The 21,407-nt window shown below is 35.9% G+C and overlaps 1 pseudogene across 1 annotated transcript; it reads right to left on the bottom strand.

Annotated features, from left to right (window-relative positions):
- Nucleotides 1-13,447: 13,447 nt before the first annotated feature.
- LOC149536525 (G-type lectin S-receptor-like serine/threonine-protein kinase At2g19130 pseudogene) lies at nucleotides 13,448-16,136 on the bottom strand (annotated as a pseudogene). The gene has a single exon (XR_016357593.1). The product of XR_016357593.1 is annotated as a G-type lectin S-receptor-like serine/threonine-protein kinase At2g19130 pseudogene (transcript).
- Nucleotides 16,137-21,407: the final 5,271 nt, after the last annotated feature.

Genomic DNA, 21,407 nt, shown 5'->3' with positions numbered 1-21,407 from the left:
TCTCTCTTTCCCTCTCCCACTACCTACTTTCTCTCCCCCATCATCGTACTCTCTCTGCCACCCCCTACTCTCACACTCTCTCCCATTCCCTCCTCTCTCTCTTTCAGAGATACACACACTCTTATCCCCCCACTCTTCTTCTCTCCCATCCCCTACTCTCTACATTTTTCACACACACTCCCATCCCCCCTATCTCTCTCCCTCTCCCTCTCCCACTCCCTCTCCTACCGCCTACTATCTCTCTCTCTCAAGTTCTCTTTCTTCCTCTCTCTCTCTCTCTCTCTCTCTCTCTCTCTCTCTCTCTCTCTCTCTCTCTCTCTCCCATCCCTTACTATCACTCTCTCTCTCCCATCCCCTACTCTCTCACGCTCTCCCATCCCATAATCTCTCTCTCTCTCCCATCCTATACGAGCTCTCTTTGCCACCACCTACTCTCTCTTACACTCTCACACTCTCTCCCATCCCCTACTCTGTCTCTCTTACATGTGCACTCCCATCCTCCCTCCCTCTCTCCTCTCCCATTCCCTACTCTCTAGATTTGTCACACACTCCCATCCCCCCTCTCTCTCCCTCTCCCACTCCCTCTTGCACCATCTACTATCTCTCTGTGTGTCTCAAGTACTCTCTCTCCCTCTCTACTTTATCTCTCCAATCCCCTACTCTCACTCTCTCTCTTCCATCCCCTACTCTCTCTCACACTCTCTCCCATCCCCTACTCTCTCTCTCTCTCTCTCTCTCTCTCTCTCTCTCTCTCTCTCGCACCCATCCTATACGAGCTCTCTCTACCACCTCCTACTTTCTCTCAAACTCTCATACTCTCTCCCATCCCTTACTCTATCTCTCTTATAAATAAGTACACATTCTCATTCCCCCCCTCTCTCTCTCTCACAGTCCCTGTCCCACTACCTACTCTCTCCCGTCCCCTACTCTATCTCTCTTACATGCTTCCATTCCACCTTTCTCTCCCTCCCACTCCGTCTCCCAGCGCCTACTATCTCTCTCTCTCTCTCTCACTCACTCTCTCCCTCCCTCTCCCATCCCTCTGCCATTGCCTACTCTCTCTATCTCTCTCTTCCTTCTCTCATTCTCTACTCTCTCTTTCTTTCACAAACACACACAGCCATCCCCCCTCTCTCCTCTTCCATCCCCTACTTTTTCTCTCACTCGCTCTCCCTCTCCCACTTCCTCTCCCACTGCCTACTCTCTCTCTCTCTCTCTCTCTCTCTCTCTCTCTCTCTCTCTCTCTCTCTCTCTCTCTCTCCCTCTCTACTCTCTCTTACATTTTCACTCTCTCTCCTATCCCCTACTCTCTCTCTCTCTCTCTTTCTCTCTTACACACATTTCTATCCCCCCTTTCTCTCCCTCTCCCACTCCCTCTCCCATTGCCTACTCTCTCTTCCATCCCCTACTCTCTCTCTTGAGCTACTTTGTCTTCCCCCTCTCCCATTCCATACTCTCTCTCTTTCACACACATGCACTCCCATCCTCCTCTCTCTCACTCTTCCTCTCCCACTCCGTCTCCCATTGCCTACTCTCTCTCTCTCCCAACTTGTACTCTCTCTCACACTTCCTCTCTCTCCCATCCCCTACTTTCAATCTCTTTCCCCCATCTCGCACTCTCTCTTTTCCAACTCTACTCTCTCTCCCATCCTATACTCTCTTTGCCACCCCTACTCTTTCTCACTTTCTCTCTCCCCTCTCCCATCCCCTACTTTCTCTCTATCTCTCTCTCTCACACACATGGCCATTCCCTTATCATCCCCCACCTAGTTCTCTTATACAATTTAGGTCTTAATAGTGCATGCGCACTATAGCGTGCACGGGCTACTGAGAAATTATGTTTTAGATAGTGCGTGCACACTATAGCGTGTGCATGCTATAGGGTGCACACACTATTGAAATCTTATTTAAACCCAAGCCTAAGGCTTGGTTTTTCCTTGGAGATCCAACCCAAAGGTTTGGAGTTTATGAATAGGTTTGAGACGTGTTTTCCAGCAAACATACCAAAAATGATTGGTTTTTCTTATGTGCTCCCCTTCGAGATTCCTTGTGGTTTGGTATCGATAAGATCAGGTTACATAGCATTATAGGTCTTTGTGTTAGCTATCTAACCATATAATTTATTTTTTATTTGAACTATTTCAAACCTTTCATCTATAATTTCTTTTGAATGTATGTTCATTTTTTGTCAACAACCACCATGTACTAGTTGGGCTATAGATTTTAGCTCGTTCATCGAATTTTGCAACAACTTAGTTTTTTAGAAACTAGACTCCATTCTACACATTTAAAAAAAAAAAAAAGTTTTGAGTTTAGATTAGCTTTCAGTTATTTCTAGGGGGAGCACATAGATATTTCACATTTTTTGGATGTGTCTAGTTAAAAAATTCGTTAAAAAAAAAATACATATTATAAAATTACCCAAAAAATTTGGGATAAACTACATAGTGTTAAGTAACTTTTGACTAGAGCGATTAAAGAAATTCAAAAAAAAAGTTAAAATTTTTGGGGGGGGCACACTTTGTACTATGTTATGTTTTTTTGGAATAAACAGTACCACTTTTTGTGGCCCCCTTTTTTGAGGACCTAAAACTAAACCATTTTGAAAAAAATTAGTAGTTTAGAAACTAGATTTAAAGGACTATGACTTTTGTTTTTTTCATATCTTAAATTTTTGAGCGTAACTATCTTCAAATTCTTGTTGAAGTTCAAAATTTTTAGATTTCAGGAAAAAGGTATCCACTTATAACCCCCTTTTGGCACCACAACTTTGTGCACTTACCCATGTACCACTTTTTATAGGCTGCATAGTCATTACCAAATCCCTACTGTATTGTTAAGCTTTGAATACAATATTAAGTAGAGACTATTTGCTGAAGAAAAGGGCTGGATAGAAGTAAAAGATGAAGACAAGGAGGGGTTTCTATAGGCTGTTAGTGAATTTACACAGACAGGGTATTGCTATCCACATATAAACCTTTCAGTAAGAATCATGAGCTTGAGTTACAATTAACACAGGAAGAGAAGGAAACCAGTGAAAGGAACAAAGATGATCTACAACTTGGTATAAATATGCCACATTGGGTTGGATGAAACATAATATTAGAATCATCTGGTCATTCTGTGATTTAGCAGTCCCATAAGATTATTTTATTCGAGTAAAGAGCAAGGCTCAAAGAAAATTGCCATAGAAGAGAGAGTTTCTAATAGATAATCAGCACAAACATATACTAATTACCTATTTAGATACTCACAGATTCATATATTTGAACCATATTTCCAGCGACCTTTATTCTTCAGAGTTTTAAAGAGCTATTACTTTGGAAAACCTAATATATTCTAATCAAAATTTGAAACTATCTAGCTAGATCTATGGAGTTCAAAATGAGAGTGCAAACAATATTAATCTATTTCTACTGGTTTCCCTCTGGACACCATGATAGGCCATCATTTGATTTTCAATTGCATGGTACAGGCTTATGAATGCCTCCATTGTTTCAGCTGAGAGAAGGTGGAAGAATACATGGGATGGTGATTTAAGCTAATAGAGAGGGCCGAGGGTTCTACAGAACTTGAGGAACTTCTAGAAGTTCAAGAAGGTTCCATGCAAGCTTCTTGAGAATTCAAATGCTGAAAAATTTCTCTTAAGTTAGGCTTGTGATGTCATTGGTTAAGACATTCTATATATTCGATGTTATTCATAGAATTGGAATTAACTAACCTTATATAAATCTTTGTACTTGAATTTATGTATTCTAAATACGATAACTAGTTACTTCCATTTAAAGTTATTATTTTAGTGGACAAGGATTAATTTATAGCTTATGAGATTAATGTAAGGGGTGTAAGAATCTATGTACTCTAGGCCAGATTTATATTTTCATATATCCTTCTATACATAGATATAATTGTATTAATATATCAATATATATTTTCCTTATATGAATATATATTTATATGTGCTGAAGTACATAGAACTTGAGAATTTCCAATAGGGTTCTTGTAAATATTAATTTATTAATTTATTATTTGATTAAGTAAATAGATCTCTTTGCCATCTGCTCCTTCATTAGCCAACTTATCGGCCTCACTATTTCCTTCTCGGTAGATATGTTGAATAATAACTTCTTCTAAATTAACTATTTTTTTATTTACTTCTTCTAATTTAGAGTTGATTTTCCAATTCGAGGTAGATCTTTTCCTTAAGGCATTTAGAATGATTTTTGAATCTCCTTCAATTAATAATTTTTTAATTTTATGTTTATTACAGAATGAAATTCCTTCGTTTATTGCCTCAAGCTCTACCATGTTATTGGTTGTTATGCCTAGGGGTTTTGCTTTTTTGATGAGCCATTGTCCCAAGTGATCTCTTAGGATAAACCCTAATCTAGATACCCCTGGGTTTCCTTAGGAAGCTCCATAAAAATTGAGTTTTGTCCATCCTTGAGGGAGAGGTTCCCATCTACACTCTTTTCGCGCTAAGGTATTCTTAGAATTGTAATATAACGGAGGATTAATAAATTGGGGCCAGTATTTTTTAATTTCTGCATCCCAAGATGTAAAAGTACCTTCTAGTTTAGGAGTATTTTTGAGGTAATTATTTAAGACTTCAGTTATGGCTACTTCCATTTTATTGACTAATTGAAAAATTGACATTTCGGTGTTTTTGAATATTCTTCTATTTCTCTCTTTCCATAGTTCCCAAGTTACAATTGTTGGAGTGAAATTCCAAATTTTATTGTAAATGTTTATCTCTCTACTTTTAGGCCATCTGTCTATATGGTCCTTCCAAGTCTCGGGAAGGGGCGATGTCCAGCTGAGTTTTCTCTTAATCCTATGCCATCATTCATTGGAGAAGTTGCATTGATAAAGTATATGATTAACTGTTTCATTATTATTTTTACAAAGAGAGTATCTAGAGGGACCTTGGAAGCCCATTTTATTTATTCTATCAGTAGTGAGTATACGGTTTTCAAGAGCCACCCATAAGAAGATTCCTACACTGGGCAAAATGGTAGGGTCCCAATAGAGATTCATGGGGATATTTATTTCCTCCCATCTTTGGGAATTGAGGATCACATTGTATCCTTCTTTAACTTTGTATGTTTTGTCATTAGATAGAGCCCCTCTTAATTTATCCTCTTTGTTGGTTAGATGTATTCTACGGTCTTGAAGGATTCCTTCTAGTTTGGATTGATCAATTATAGGTGTGTTTATGTTGGATAGGGGTTTCCATTTCCATGGATTGTCCTCATTTGATGGATCGTGGTCCACACGATCTCTTACTTTTGTTCCCCATCTTTCTTTGAGGAGGTTTATTGTTTGATTGGAAATGTTGTAAGTGTCAAGACGAGGAAGACCATTCTAGGAATCTTCCCAAAATAGGGCATTATTGCCATTTCCAATGTCCCAGGTTGCATATTTAGAGATGATATAATGGCACTTTGTCAGAAAATTCCAAAAAACTAATCCTCGGGGAGGCTTTTTTATTCTGAATAAGGAGGTTGGATCATCAAGATTCAGGTATTTATTGTAGAGGATTCTGGACCATTTGCTGTCCTTGTCCTGAAACATGCGCCATGCCAATTTAGCCACTAATGCTTCATTTTTCCATTCAAGATTTTTAATACCTAATTCTCCAATATTCTTTGGTCGACAGATATTTTCCCATCTAATTAAGGTTGCTTTCTTTTTATTTTCGGTCCCATTCCAAAAGAAGTTTCTTAGTTTAGCTTCAATTTTTTTATTAGTGTTTTTAGGGATTGGTAGACAAGATAATTGATATGTTGGAAGTGTTGTTAGGACTGCTTTGATTTTAGTTGTTCTGTCGGCTTTTGTTAACCATTTTCCATTCCAACTATCAGTGTGTTTGTTAATTTTGGTGAGGACATCTTGCCAACCTGGATTTTGTTTTTGCTCATTTCCTAAGTATATCCCTAGATATTTACATGGAAATTTTCCTTTTTTAAACCCTAATAAATTACATATTTGATCTTCCTGATTATTTGATGTGTTCAGAAAGAAAATTTTAGATTTTTCTGCATTGATTTTTTGTCCCGATGCTTTTGTGTAATTATCTAGGATGGTTTTGTAACTCTTGGCTTCACTGATTGTGCTAAGACCAGCCATAATAATATCATCTGCAAATTGTTGATGAGTTGTATTTTTAACATTATCTATTACTAGGATGCGTTGAATTTTGGATTGAATTTGAGCTTGTTTGGTTGTTCTACCCAAAGTTTCAGCCATTATAATAAAGAGGAAGGGTGAAATTGGGTCTCCTTGTTGAATGCCTCTTGAAGCACTGAAGAAACCTTCAGGAGTTCCATTTATAAGTATTGAGAATTTTGGTGTAGCTATGCATTGATAGATGAGATTTATCCATCTTTTTGAGAATCCAAAATTCTCCATAGTCTTACATAAGAATCACCAGTCTACTTTATCATATGCTTTTTTGATATCTAATTTGAGGAACATACATGTTTCTCTGTTAGTCTTTGCAGAGTGAATAGTTTCCTGTATAATTGATATTCCATCAATTATGGATTTTCTCGGCATAAAACCAATTTGTTCTTCCGATATTATTTTAGGTAAAAGAGTTTTGAGCCAAGCGGCAAGGGCTTTTGATAGGATTTTATAGATAGTATTGCAGAGAGCAATAGGTCTATAGTCCCCAAGGGTTTCAACATTACTATTTTTTGGTATCAATGTCAAGAAAGTGTGATTAATTTCTTTGAGAATGTGACTCCCATTTCTAGTGGCTTCTATGGCAGCCCATAGGTCTTCCCCGATAATATCCCAACATTTTTGATAAAAGAAGGCTTGGAATCCATCCGGGCTGGGGGATTTGTCTGGGTTCATGCTAAAGAGGGCAGCCCTAATTTCCTCCAAAGTGAAAGGTTTATTTAAGAATTTTTTTTCATCATCTGAGATAATTTTGGGAATATTTCAGAGCATTCCTTTCTGAGCAGTAAGGTGAGATGTTTCATTATTATTGAGACAATCTTGAAAATACTTGATTATTTCCTTAGTGATCTTTGGAGGTTCCGAGGTTATGTTTCCTTATGTTTTTTTCATATGTGTTATAAGTCTAAGATTTCTATTATGAAGAGAACTGTTATGAAAGAATTTTGTGTTTCTGTCCCCTTCTTCTAGCCATTTTTCTCTTGATTTCTGATGCCAGAATATTTCTTATTTTGCTAATATTTCTTCTTTTTTAATCATTAATTCTTTTTCTTTTATATATTTGTTATTATCCATGCCTTTTCTGATTACTTCAATTTTGAGATTTTTTAGTTCTTCTTCTATTTCAAGTTTTGTTGTAAAAATATTTTTAAAGTGTTCTTTATTCCATTCTTTTATTTTATTTTTTAGGTTTTTCATTTTTGTTATCAAGCAGAACATTTTTTATCCTTGCGTCTTATCTGCTTCCCACCATTTCTTAATTTGTACCATAAATGTTGTGTCTAAGAACCACATTTTTTCACATTTAAAGGCATTTCTGATTGGTTTGTTGGGTTCTAAGATATGAAGAGTTATAGGAAAATGATCGGATCTTGATATTGGGAGAATCTTTGCCATAATATCCATGCCAAAGCTGCTTAAATCCCCTTTAACTAGGAATCTGTCTAATCTTTCAACAATGTAGTTGAAGTCTTTTCTTCTGTTGTTCCATGTGAATATTCCATTTTTTGTTGGTATATCTGTCAGCATATTCTTTTCTGCCCAACATTTAAAGTCCCTGTTTATCTATGATAACACTTGATTTCCACCATACTTTTCTCCCTTTGTCATTATTGCATTAAAGTCTCGTCCTAAGAATAGTGTCATTTCTGGATGATTAGAGAGAAAGGCACTGATCTCCTGCCATACTATAATTTTGTCCATAGAGGGAATGGGACCATAGATATTAATTAGTAGAAATTTAACATTATTTTTTAGGCTTGTCACTCTGCTGCTTATCCAATTAGAGTTTTTATTTATTATAGTTAGGTTGACTTTCCGAGGATTCCAAATTATTTCGAGTCCTCCTGAAGCTCCCATAGATTCTTTGAAGCCTAACTGCCATTGTCTTAATCTTTGTCCCAGTTTAGTGCTTTCTGCAATATCTAATTTAGTTTCCTGAATGAGTATAATTTCTGACTCAAAAGCTATTAAATTTTGTTTTAATAGCCTTTTTTTGCTAGGGGTATTTAGCCCTCTAGCATTCCAGGAAGTGATCTTCATTACAAATTGGGAAGGCTCTTCCCCTTCCCTACTTTTAGTAAATCATTAATTTTTTTCTATTCTCTAGCTTGTCCTGCTACTTCTCTTAATTCTTTAAGATATTTTCTCCCCCTTCTACTTTTTATTTTTCCACATTTAGGGTGATTACAGTCTTCTTCATTGGTTGATATTCCCAAAACCTATGTAGTGTTCTATTTGTTTTCATCGTCATTACTTTCTAGTTCATCCATTAGTAGGTTATTAATGAGATGATCAGTTAATTCATCCTCCTCTATTTCAGAGCTCCATTTTCCTTCTTCTAATTTCACTCTTCTTGCCAAATTAGGAGTATGATTAGCTTCAGTATTATCCATTTCTTCCTTGTTTGGTGTATTGGATTCAAGTCCCATTTTTATTGCATCTACCTCTCTTTCTGATAGACCTGCTTCTGTTAAAATCTCTACTATTTTAGGTATATTCTTCATTGTTTTCTTATCAATGTCTTTTGTTTGACTTCTTCCCAATTCTTCAAATATATCTGTGCCATCCATTAGGGTTTTCCAGAATTTATAACTTTTTTTCTTATTCTTTTTGTGAATTGTTATATTGTTCCATTGTTCATCATCTGTTGCTGGGATTTTAGCTGAATTTTGATTAGGGGTTTCTATGTTTTTTAGAGATTCTGTGTATTCTTCTATTTCTATTTGCAAGCCCTCAATCTCCAATGGCTCCTGACTGTCCTCTTTTTGATTTAGGGAATTTATAATCCGAGTATCCTCCCAAATAATGCAATGTTCTCTATGCATTTTCTCTGAGATAACTAACAAGTCTTCAATATCACTTTGAGTGATTGCAATTTCATAATTTAGTGCATTGCATTTTTTCTTGTTAGTCTCCAATTCCTCAAAATTGGTTATGCATTTAGTACATTTATTTATTGCTGATAGAATATATTGATCTATTGCCTCATGTTCTCTGAGATTTTTATCTATTATCCCTTCCTGAGAGGCCTTTGACTGCTCTATGGGATGTTCTTCTACTTTAGAATTTTTATGTAAATTCTCATCTGGTACTTCATTATTAGTTCCCTTTCTTTGATTGATGAAGCTGAGCGTATATTTAATGTTTGTAGCTTTAAAGCCAACTTTCGTGCTAGGAATAATTATGCCAGAGCATTCTCCCTCATAGGTTAAAAATTCTAGGTTAAAAATTGATCTATTTGTGATTAATTTTTTAATTATAGGTTTTGTAGGTTTGGAATTTGATTCTACCAAGAATTTGATGGTGCTTTCTTTGTAATAATCAGATTCTATTCCAATTAAATTACCTAAGAAATTTCCTATTTTGGGTAAGGTTTTAAAATGTTTAATTTTCGGAGGGAAATTTTTACATTTTAACTAGTAAGCAATTTTGTTAGGTTTTTCTTCAGACCAATTAGATTCCCATTTTGTAAAGTTAACTAAAAATCCTTTATAAAAACAATTCGATATTTTGGCTAATAAGTTCCTAGTTCGCATTGATTTACAGAGAATGAATAATGAACGTTTTGCAAAGAAACTTATACTTACCTGGTCCTGGCAATATTTCTCAATCCTCCTTTTTAAGTTGGGGATATATTTGCTAGGGCCATTCCAGACTACATAAAGCCCTCTTTCTTCACATTCTTGCCATCGTTCCTCTATGAACATGTCACTAATAATCAGTGTATCGAAAAAGCTTCTATCTAACGGCTATTTTTCCTCTGTTTTTGTTAGTTTCAAAGATTCCATACTCCGCTTATGTGGAGGGATATACTATTTTTGGTGTTCGACCGTCAATGGTTCAGGTTCCATTTTTTCCTTCAAAATTTGTTGCAGCCCTTTTGCCGTACGGTTAGCCTCGAAAATGTAAAGCGATGGCAATATTGCTTTACCTTTCTTCTTTTTCTTTTTGCATTCTATATTGAATCCATTTCGTCTAGTTTGAATCTCATGTCTTTGGCCTTTTTTATGATTTGGCCATTTTTGCTCTTTCTGGAAAGACTGGTGATTTTGGCTTTGATTCGGTACCTTTTTTTTTCCTTTGAAAAATTTTCCATCCTTCCTCTGCCTTTGGTGGATATTCTTCATTTTTTTCCTTTGTTTAAGATCTCATGCCTTTTGTTTTCATGTGCTTCCACAATCTCCTTGAAAGAGTTAATTTAGTGAACATTTCTATCTAATAAAATTTCAAATTTGTTAGATGTGGTGATATGATTCCCATTAGTTGTTGTTTCCTCATGACCTTGCGTATTTTTGCAACTTACAAGATTAGCATTTACCCTGAGTCTAGGGTTTTCTACTCTGTTGTTGGGGTTTGGATAATTTGCAACTGCCAATTGCTATCCTGCATTTTGTGGATTATAATGGTGTTTCAAATCTGTGGGTTTTAAGTTGATTCGATATCTCTGCTTTTTTTCCAATTTCGTATTTCACTTTTTTCCTGCCATTTTTTGCTCGCATTTTTCTTAAAGAAATATTTTATTACATCCAGAAATTAAATTTGTTATAAAACATTTTTAAAATAATAATAACATTTTAACCTTTTAATTTTAATGCTAAAAATGACTAATTTATTTGAAAAAAACTGTATTAAAATGAATTTAATTTCATAAATTTAAAACATTAAAAAAAAGAATATACCTATAAATGTATATCAATTTAAACTAAATAATATATTATGTATTTACGTTGATTTAGTTAGGTTATCAATTTATTTATCATGACATAAAATAATGATGTTTTCATTTTTCCTTGGGCGTGTGAAATTCAAGTATCACTGTTACTTCCATCGGTGGACATTTTTCTCTAGAATGTTCCTATCGGTTCATCTAGGTATGCCATAATAATCCAACATTAACAAATAAACTTTAATGACATAATAATCCAACATTAACACATGTACAATTTGATATGCCCGCTATAATATACATTCATTCTTATATAATAACGCTTATATATTAATATCACTTTATTAACTAGATATTCTAATATATTTATGTAACTACTTTCTAAAACTAAATTTGAAATATTTTAATTATCTAAATCCACCATCTAATCATATACTTTTCTTTTTTCCCCATTCTAACACCCTATCGACTTGTTGCTCACAAATTTTTGGATTTGATGTAAAAAATTGTACACAATCAAATCCAGAAATTTGTGAGCAACATTAGCATGGATTGTGGAAATCTAATAGATCTCACCCTATCGACTTAGTCAATATCAACCCTAAAAAAAATCTACAACCAAATTTATTAACATTTCTAACACTAACTCGTATCTATTAACTAAAATCATCTACTAAATTCTAAACTAACATTTATTAACCCTATCTAACCAACTTATTTAATCCCCTACACTCTTTTCTAACCCCTTGCATTTTCTTCCAAGCCATCCTCTTGGCACGTGAGGCGGTTTTTTTCGGAAGTTGATCTCTGAAATGTTGGCGGCCTTTAGAGGCGATTGGAAGTGAGAAATAAGGGAAAAGGTGGAAGGCACGTGTCTCTCCATCCTCCCAAGGCACTAGTTCATGTCTTTCTGCCTGAATCGCGTGGAGCTAGTTGACCCATCTTTTCCCATGTATGTGGCTCCCTTCAACTTACACAGTGCCCAATTAGACCTTTAATTCAGTATGCCTTTTACATTAATGTGTAGAGACTGAAGGTCAGATTTCCTTGTTACTATTGGCGGTCAGTTTGTCTGTCATTGAAGATCTCACGTTGAGTGGGTGTTGATTTTGACTAGCGTTCCTGGCATCCAAACATGTGTAAGTGCATCAGAGGGTAAATTGTAATGCACGTTATCTTCACCTGACAATATAATTAATGTACCATTACTGTTATATTTTTGTTTCAAAATTTTGAATTGACAAAAATAATTAAAACCCCAAAAAAATTGAAAAGAACCAATTGAAAAACAGAAATTAGTGAAAATAAATTAATTTAAAAATAAAGTCTTTTCAAACTTTAAAATGCAAATTGTACAAATTAATAGAGGGGTCAAATGAAAACATTAGTACCCTGATAGGCAGGGACTAACAACTAGAAGGTAAGTCAAGTCACAATTCTAGAAAGTACATAATATTATAGACGTCTAATTTGACCTATTGTAATATTTTTTAAATCATCCACGCCACCAACGACGACTCGTATATACCATCGAGATTGTTCATATTCTAATGTTGCCTTGGAGAATTATTGTATAAAATAATTATTAAATGTATCGAATCTTCAGAAGATGACAGATTTTCAACTCATTTGTTTTTAATATTTCAAATTGGAAAATTCATATTTACGTTTGGCTTAGACTGTAGCAACAATCTTCAGTCAAGTCCCATAAATAGGAGGATTGAAGTAGTATTGCTTGCTTGGATGTCGCAATTGGAGGGATACATTCTTGTACAGTTTTTTATTTGACAATTAAAAACTGTTCAGTCAATTCAATCCTAGAGAGTACGACCAAAGATCAGGCATTTACAGTGAATCCCATATATTAAAAAGGAGGGTCAAAGAAGGATTGGTAGCTTGGAACCGCCAGCGGTAAGGATCACATTATGGGAATCCCAATATTATGTATTGTTGGTGTATTCATTCAGGGTATGTTTGCAGAGGGAGCAGGGGAGCTAGGGGCAAGACTTAGGCTCTCTACTTCAGCCCAACAGCAATCTCGGCAATCCACAAGCAAGAATTTGAGTTTAGGGTTTCACCAAGAAATTCTATGTTGTGGGCATCAGATTTGCTAACATCGACGATTCAAGTTGGAGAAGGACTAACTTCACCTTACAAAGAGATGCCAATCTAGTTTTAAGTAATGGGACATTAATAGTTTGGGAGACAAACACATCGAATAAAGGGGTGTCATCTGCAGATATGCAAGATGATGGGAACTTTGTACTGCAGAGTAGCAGTTCAGTAATTGTTTGGGATACCTTTGCAAATCCTACTGATACTCTGCTGGTCAATCAGAATTTCACAGGGAATAAATCCGTGGGAATTTGTCAAATGCTGAATTGGTGAATTCGAAATTAGATTTTGTTAAAAAGGAAAAATAAAAATAAAAAGTTAATTTAATTCTAATTTCAACCTCGTGAGATGGAATTAACAAATCTTTATTTCAATCAAAATAAAAATTCAAAATCAATTCTAAATCGAGACTAAAGATTGATTTTAAAAAATTTGTTCCTACCTATTTCAATTCAACTACAGCAAACAAACGAACCTTAATTGTGATTGAAAAATTATAAGATAATTAATAAACGTGGAATCATGTTTTTCACATACATATTTAGCATGAACCTTCTCGGGGAAACTGACTACAGTTTTGGGGCTATGTAACCACTCGATAAGGAAAGATGGCTTTAACAGCTATCTACGGCCAGCCTTAAACATCAGACACTAAGGAAGAAATTAAGCCTGGAAAAGTAAGTCAAACTTTGACTATTTAACACTTTTGCACTAGGAATCAAGCCTTAGTGTGTGATGTTTAAGCCGTTCGAACTATCATTGTTGTCGTCTATCTGATCTACTAACATGACTTGAAGAGACCTCGGTATCTGTGGCATAGGAGCCTCAATCGTTCCTTCCAAAATCTTCACGACTTCCCCCATGCTCGGCCTCTCATTCTCGTCGTCTTGAATGCACAGCGCAGCCACCACAGCGGCTCTTCTAACCTCCTCGATGTCGGCCTCGCTCGCTATCCTTGCCTCCACAATGCCCATTACGTTCCCCCTCTGAATCTGAGATGAAGCCCACGTAGGAAAGTACAACCTACTTTCCTCCACCCTGAAATCCAGATTTCTACGACCGGATATAATTTCTAGCAACGTCATACCAAAACTGTATACATCCACTTTGGGAGTGATTGGCAGGCCAGAGATCCACTCGGGGGCCAAGTACCCACGAGTTCCTCTTGTGGTGGTCAGTACGCGGCTGAAATCTCTGCCAATCAACTTTGCCAATCCAAAATCAGCTATCTTGGGGCTGAAGTCCTCGTCCAACAGAATGTTCTCAGGCTTAATATCGCAGTGAATGATACGATCCCTGCATTCCTCATGAAGATAAACTAATCCTCGTGCAGTGCCCATTGCGATTTTGAACCGGGTCTTCCAGTCCAACACCTTCTGCACATCTCCCGTCCGAGAGAAGAGAAAAGAATTTAGGGAGCCGTTGGGCACGTAGACGTACACCAGTAACCTTTCTGAATTTTCCACGCAGAATCCCCACAGTCTGACCAGATTCACATGATGTATTCTTCCAGTGGTGATTATTTCAGCACGGAATTGCTTCTCTGCTTGCGTGTAACCCTCTAATCTCTTCACCGCAACAGACGTGCCGTCTGGCAGAGTTCCTTTGAACACGGAGCCGAAAGCTCCGCTACCCAGCTTATGCTTGAAGTTCTCCGTTGCGATTTGCAGCTCTTTGTAACTGACCTTTTTGAGCGACACTGGTACCTCCTCAGCCACGTTTTTCTTCCTCAATCTTCGGCGTTTCCGGAGAAGAAAGGCGCCCGACAGGAGAGCCGATACAGCAAGAAAGGATGCGGCCACAGAAAGTAAAATAGCAAGTACAGGGGCTTTGTGGCTTTTCTCTGATGTCAAGTGCAGCAACTCAGAAGCAGCCAATCTAACAAAGACAGATTTGTCCTCAGACTTAACGCTCATTCCTAGTAAATTACCAAACCACAATCTACAGACAGGTAGATCAGAAGTAGAAAAAGCGTAGGCTGTGCAGGAGCAATTGCTGAGACAAGCAGCTCGGCAGCCTTCCTGTGTCCGCCCGATCTTGTATAAGACGGCTTCTTTTTCGGACAAGTATTGGTTCTTCGCTTCAAAGAAACCGTCAGTCGTGCCCTCTGAGACAGAGCAATGCAGGGGTGTTCGCCTAACACACCCGTTTGACCACCAACCTGGAGAGCCGTTCTTGGGCTTGAAGCCCTGGACACAACTGCACACATTGTTAGGATTGCAGAGTCCGTACGCCCCACAGATTTCAAATTCACTACATTGACCTCGGTATGTCGACCACCTCAGACTCCAGCTATTATCGTCCATCAAGAAGTAGATTTGTAATTCGCCGTTCTCATTTAACACAAAACGCCCTGTGATCATATGATCCATCGGGTATACAACATAACTAATATATATTCTTGAAGGGGACAGCCTCACACATGACACCTGCATTTTCTTCTCACCTTTCAAGTATGGAAGCTTGGTAAAATAATTTGGTCGAATGTATTCTCCACTGGACTGGTATGGAACCGTGTTGTTAAACAATAACAGCAACTCTGACTTTCCTGGAGCCGTGTCCATTCGGCAAGAGAAGAGCCCAGTTGCAGGATTAGAGGAGCTCATCCAGGAAGTGAGGGGCGCCATTCCTTTCCACAGCTTCATGCCAGGCAAATATGTATCTGTCGGATGCGCAAAACTCTCCCAAACAATCGCTGACTTGTTCTGAGCATCACCCAGCACAATGAAATTACCAGAATCCGTTATCACAGCTCGTGATCCTCTTTGCCCAACCTCAGTTGACCAAACCAACAGACCGTCTCCGTCAAACAATCTGAGATTACCATCACTTGAATGTTCCAAAACTCCGGGCATCTTCGTGACAGGATTGTCTCTGTTGGCCACCCAAACAATGGTCTTCTGAGATAGTGAGGCATACCAGATGCCAACATACCAATTGTTCGTTCCTTTGGGACTGAAAAATCCCAATGCAAACGTTCCATTCTTGGAAACTAGGGTTTGATATCGAGTGAGCGAAGCCCCTATGACAAGTGTGTCTCCACCATTCACCGCAAATGAATTGCAGGAATGCGCTGAAATAATCACAGTAATTGCTAGCAACAAATACTTCGTTGCCAATTCAACAACCATTGTGTTTATAATTTGCTCAATGATCGCTTCTATGTAGTGTTTTTTATACATCTTGGAATTTAATTAGAAATCAAACAGAGTAGGCCGTATATGAGTTCGAATTTAAATAGAAATCAAACAGATAGGCCATATATGAGTTCGAATTTAAATAGAAATCAAACAGGGTAGGCCGTATATGAGTTCAGAACTTGACTTCTTTCCTCATTCGCGCGTTCTTTGTAATTATTCGTGAAGGATCGTTGAAGGCAAGCCATTTGTAAACGTGTGTATTGAATAATTCGAGTCTGTTGCGAGGGTCGAAAGACGGAGAGAAGACTATTGGCACCGTAACAATAGGGCAAAATTTTCTGTTTCTCTATGACGGAAACGTTTGTAAGGTTTCGTGACGGGATGGATGAAATCAAGTCATTTGTAAACACGCGTGTATTACATAGTCAATTCCTTTGTGCCGGTCGAAAGACGGACACATTGCTAGGTGTAAACGTGTAAAGGTCGTTCTAGTGTTACATATATTAAATGATATTGTTGTACTTTTGAAAGGTGTAAAGGTAGTTCTAGTGTTACATATATTAAATGATATTGTTGTATTTTTAAAAGGTGTAAAGGTAGTTCTAGTGTTATATATATTAAATGATATTGTTGTATTTGTTAATGTATAAAAATTGTTAGTAATATTGATTATTAATTTGACTGTTGTATTTTTTTTTTCATACAATTTATTAGCTGTGATAATAATAAAAAAATTTCTACCATCTAATTCCACATAGCAATGTCTCATTCTAATCAGTACATGTGTATAAGCATTCTACAACTCAACATTTGTATTAACCAGCTTTTCAAGTAAACCATCTTTTTATATATAGTGTGCATATTACTTCCTCTCCACAACTTGGAAAAAACATATTACTTCTCTTTGGTTCTCTTTTTATATATAACGTGCATATTTATTCCTCCCCACAACTTGTTCTATAGATTTAAATGACAACTAGATGGGATAGAAAATAATGAGAATTAAAAGAAGTCTATGATCAAGTAGCTAGGGCAGGTGAGATTAATTTCAAAACCCCTCCTTAATTGCAACTACCATCTACAATTCCTAATCAATCTCTTTGATGCACAAAATTTTCCTTTCCCAATGGTTTGGTAAAGATCCATCATATTAATCCTTTGATCTACAATGTTCTAAAATAATATTGCCATTTGTGATGAGCTCCCTGATGAAATGATACCTTGTGTCGATTTGTTTTCTTCTTTTGCGAAAAAAGTAGATTCTTTGTTAATGTTATGGGTAAATTATTGTCACAATATATCTTTATTGCATTCTCTTTTTATTATCTCAACTCTTTCAACATTCTTCTCATCCAAATTTTTGACATGATGCACTTGTGGCTTCTACATACCCTGCTTAAGCTAATGAAAGAGTGATAGTTGATTGTTTCTTTGAAGCCCATGATACTACACTTGATCCAAAATGCAAGACATAACCTAAAGTGCTCTTTCTATCATCAATGCATCCTGCATAATCACTATTAGCATATCCTATTAGCTTGAAATCCTTTGATCTTGAATAGAGTATTCCATAATTTATTGTTTCACTAATATATTTCAAAATTTGTTTTCTTCCTTATCAATGAGAAACTTTTGGAGAATTCATGAATCTTGAAATGAGACGAATTCCAAACATTATATTCGACCTTGTGGCTATTAGATATATGAGACTCCCAACAAGTTCTTATTAAAAGTTTGATTTACATTAGATCACTTGTCATTTTGGTTTATCTTCAAACTCGTGAAAATTGGTGTTGGTGTTGTTTTGCATTTCAACATATTAAACCTTTTCAAAACTTCATTAGCATACTTTTCCTAAAAGATGAACATACAATTTTCATTTTGACTGACTTCAATACCAAGAAATTACTTCATTTAACCCAATTGTGTCATCTAAAATTCTTTTTTCATTGCTAATTTAAACCTATCAATTGATAAATCACTCTATAAAATCAAGTCATCAACATATGAACAAGGAATTAAGATCTCAACTTGTTCATTCGACATACTATATAAGGTAGGCTTAGTATTGCACCTATTGAAGCCATTTTGTAAAAGATAGTTGTCAATTCTGATATACAATGCTCTTAGGGCTTGTTTAAGCCCATAGTCTTGAGCTTATAAACCTTGTTTCCATGAGCCATAATCTCATACCCATGTGGGTGCTCCAAGTAAACCTCTTCTTCCAAGAAGCCATTGAGAAATTTTTATTTTACATCCATTTGTTAGACTGCCCACTTGTTTTGAGTTGCTATGGCTAATATAGTCATCATGGTGTCTAAACAAACTAGTATCAGTGGAAATGTCTCATTGTAGTCTATATCGAGTTGTTGTGAATAGCCTTTTTCTATAAGCCTTTCTTTGTGTTTTCCAACATCACTAGTTGCATTCAATTTCATCTTGTAGACCCACTTTACTCTAATCTCTTCTTTTCCTTGTGGAAGATTCACTAACTCCCACATTTGATTATTTTATATGGCATAAATTTCTACATCCATTGTATGAAGCCATTTTTCTTCTTTAATTGCATGTTCAAAGTGAATTGAGTCATCAACATGTGAATATAAAGAAAAAAGAGAAGTTTGATCTACACTACTTTCACCATTATCTTGCTCATAAAAGTCTCTCAAACTTTTGATTTTTTGTCTCCTTAAGCTTGATTTATAGATTATGGACTTGATGGATTAGTATTAAGAGTTCCAATTAAAGATGGTGTTTGTTGCACATTTGATGGTGCATGGTCTTATAAGCCTGGGGTTGTCCTAATGCTTGATGATGGTGTCTTTTGACCCAATTGTCCATCTCATGCTTCATCTTCTACAAATTGCACATCTCTTCAGATTATAAATTTTTTGCTGATTGGATTGTATAGCTTGTATGTGTTTGACTTATCATTATAACCAACAAATATACACTTTTCTCCTTTGTGTTTTATTTTCTTCTCAAATCATCAAGAAAATGTGCATATGGAACACATCCAAATACTCTCATATGAGAAATATTATGCTTTCTTCTGGTCCATAATTCTTCAAGAATCATATTTGTCACTCTCTTTGTTGGACATATATACATTATATAGACTGCACATGATACAGCTTCATCCAAATACTCATTTGAAAAATGTTTTTCTTTCATCATCCTTCTATCCATTTCCATTATTATTCTATTATTCCTTTTAGCTATTCCATTTTGTTGAGGTGTATTTCTAGTTGTGAATTGCTTTTGAATTCTATATTGCTTACAAAATTTCAAAATTTCATTTGAGATGTATTCACCACCTTTATATGCTCTTAATGCTTTGATGTAATGACCATTTATCTTTCCAACAAGATCCTTGAACTAATATTTAAGAAATTGAACATGTCATCCTCATGTTTTAGAAAGTAGACCCATTTTTTCCTTGAGTAATTGTTAATACATGTCAAGAAGTAGTTGCTTCCACAATTGGAGGGTGTTTGCATTGGTCCACTCAAATCTGAATGGATGATCTCTAAAGATTTCTTGGCTCTCATTGGCATACCTACTACAAATGATTCTCTATGTTGTTTTCCTAAGATGCAACCTTAACACACCTTTTCCAATTTCTCTATGAGGGAAAATATCTTGACCATTTTTTTCTTGTGAAGCAAGTTTAGTACTGCAAAGTATAAATTCTTGAATCTTAGATGCCAAAGACTATTTTCATCTTTTATTTTTGTTTTAAATATTGTTTTTGTGAATGTTGCAACTTTTTCTTTCTCATCTTTTTATTGTTGCTTTAAATATTCTTTTGGTTGCACTGAAACAAAAGAAAGCTTAGTTTTTCTAAATATAACATTTCTATAATGAAATATCTTTTGTTCAATAGGATCCCAAAGCTTGGATCCCTTCACACCATGACTATATCCAGTGAAGATACATTTGATAGCTTTGTTATCCAATTTTTTTGGCTTCTCCTTTGGCACATGAGCATATGTCTCGCAACCAAACACTCTTAGATGTCTAACTGATGGCTTGTGGCATGACCATGCTTCCATTGGTGTCTTACCAACAATAGCTAATGTAGGAGATCTATTTATTAGGTAACAAGTAGTGGCTATAGCTTCAGCTTAGAACTTTTATTCCAATCTAACTCCACTCAGCATACTCCTAGCTTTCTCCATCAAGGTCTTGTTCATTCTTTCTACAACTCCATTATGTTGTGGAGAATATAGAGTTTTCTTCTCTCATTTAATACCACAATCTTTACAAAATGAGTCAAAAATATTTGAGAAATATTCAACACCATTTTTAGTTCTCAAACATTTTATCTTCTTTCTAGTTTGCAACTCAACCATTGCTTTAAATTCTTTGAACTGGCTAAAAACTTTAGCTTTACTTTTAAGAAAATAAACTGTGTTCTTCTATTGAAATCATCTATAAAAGAAACATAACAAATTGATCTTCCAATAGAAGGAACATCAACTGGACCAGATACATCTAAATGAATTAGATCCAAAATGCATGAAGACTTATGAGAACTTGAGTAAAACTGAATGCGGTTTTATTTTCCATAGATACAATGCTCACAAAAATCAAACTCAAGATTGCAGTCATTCAAACCATCAATAAGATTTTTGTTTTTTGAGGTGCTTGGACCCTTCTCACCTATGTGGCCAAGTCTCTGGTGGCATAACATTGTCTTCTATGCACGTAGTTTTGATTCAGTAGATAGAGCACCCTTGGGTACCCAAAAACCACGACCATCTATTGAAGGAGAGACCCTCTCCTTTTCCAACAAAGTGGTCCTTGTTACAAACTCCTCAAAAGTGCTATTGCACTCAATAGTGCATGCATCAAGCTAGTAGAATGTACCCAATCTACTTCCTCTAGCTATCACCATAACACCTCTAACCATTTTCACACCTGCTTCAAAAAATTGTACATGCACACCTACATCTATTTGTTTTCTAACAGATAACAAATTTCATGCTAGTCCTAAGATATGGAAGACACCATCAAATATTCCAATTCTACCATCAGAAAATTTTACATGAATACTTCCATGACCAACTATATCAAGAACTGAATTATCACCCAAATACACCTTACCACCATTGAAATTTTCATACTTAGTAAACCAGTTTCTATTAGAATTCATGTGGAAAGATGCACCTGAATCTGCCTACCATTCATTATCACCTATACAAGTGGCTAAGAATGTGATAAAAGAATCTTCATCTTTCTTCTCAAACTTAGAATTAGAATCTTACTTCTTCTTCTTTTTCTTTTCCTCCTTACAT

This window comes from Cupressus sempervirens, chromosome 10 (assembly GCF_028749045.1).
Source record: "Cupressus sempervirens isolate cs-2001-9-10 chromosome 10, ASM2874904v1, whole genome shotgun sequence".
In the NCBI taxonomy this organism is placed as follows: domain Eukaryota; kingdom Viridiplantae; phylum Streptophyta; class Pinopsida; order Cupressales; family Cupressaceae; genus Cupressus; species Cupressus sempervirens.
The sequence above is the reverse complement of the archived record's forward strand: the minus strand, read 5'-3'. Positions and strand labels throughout refer to the sequence as shown.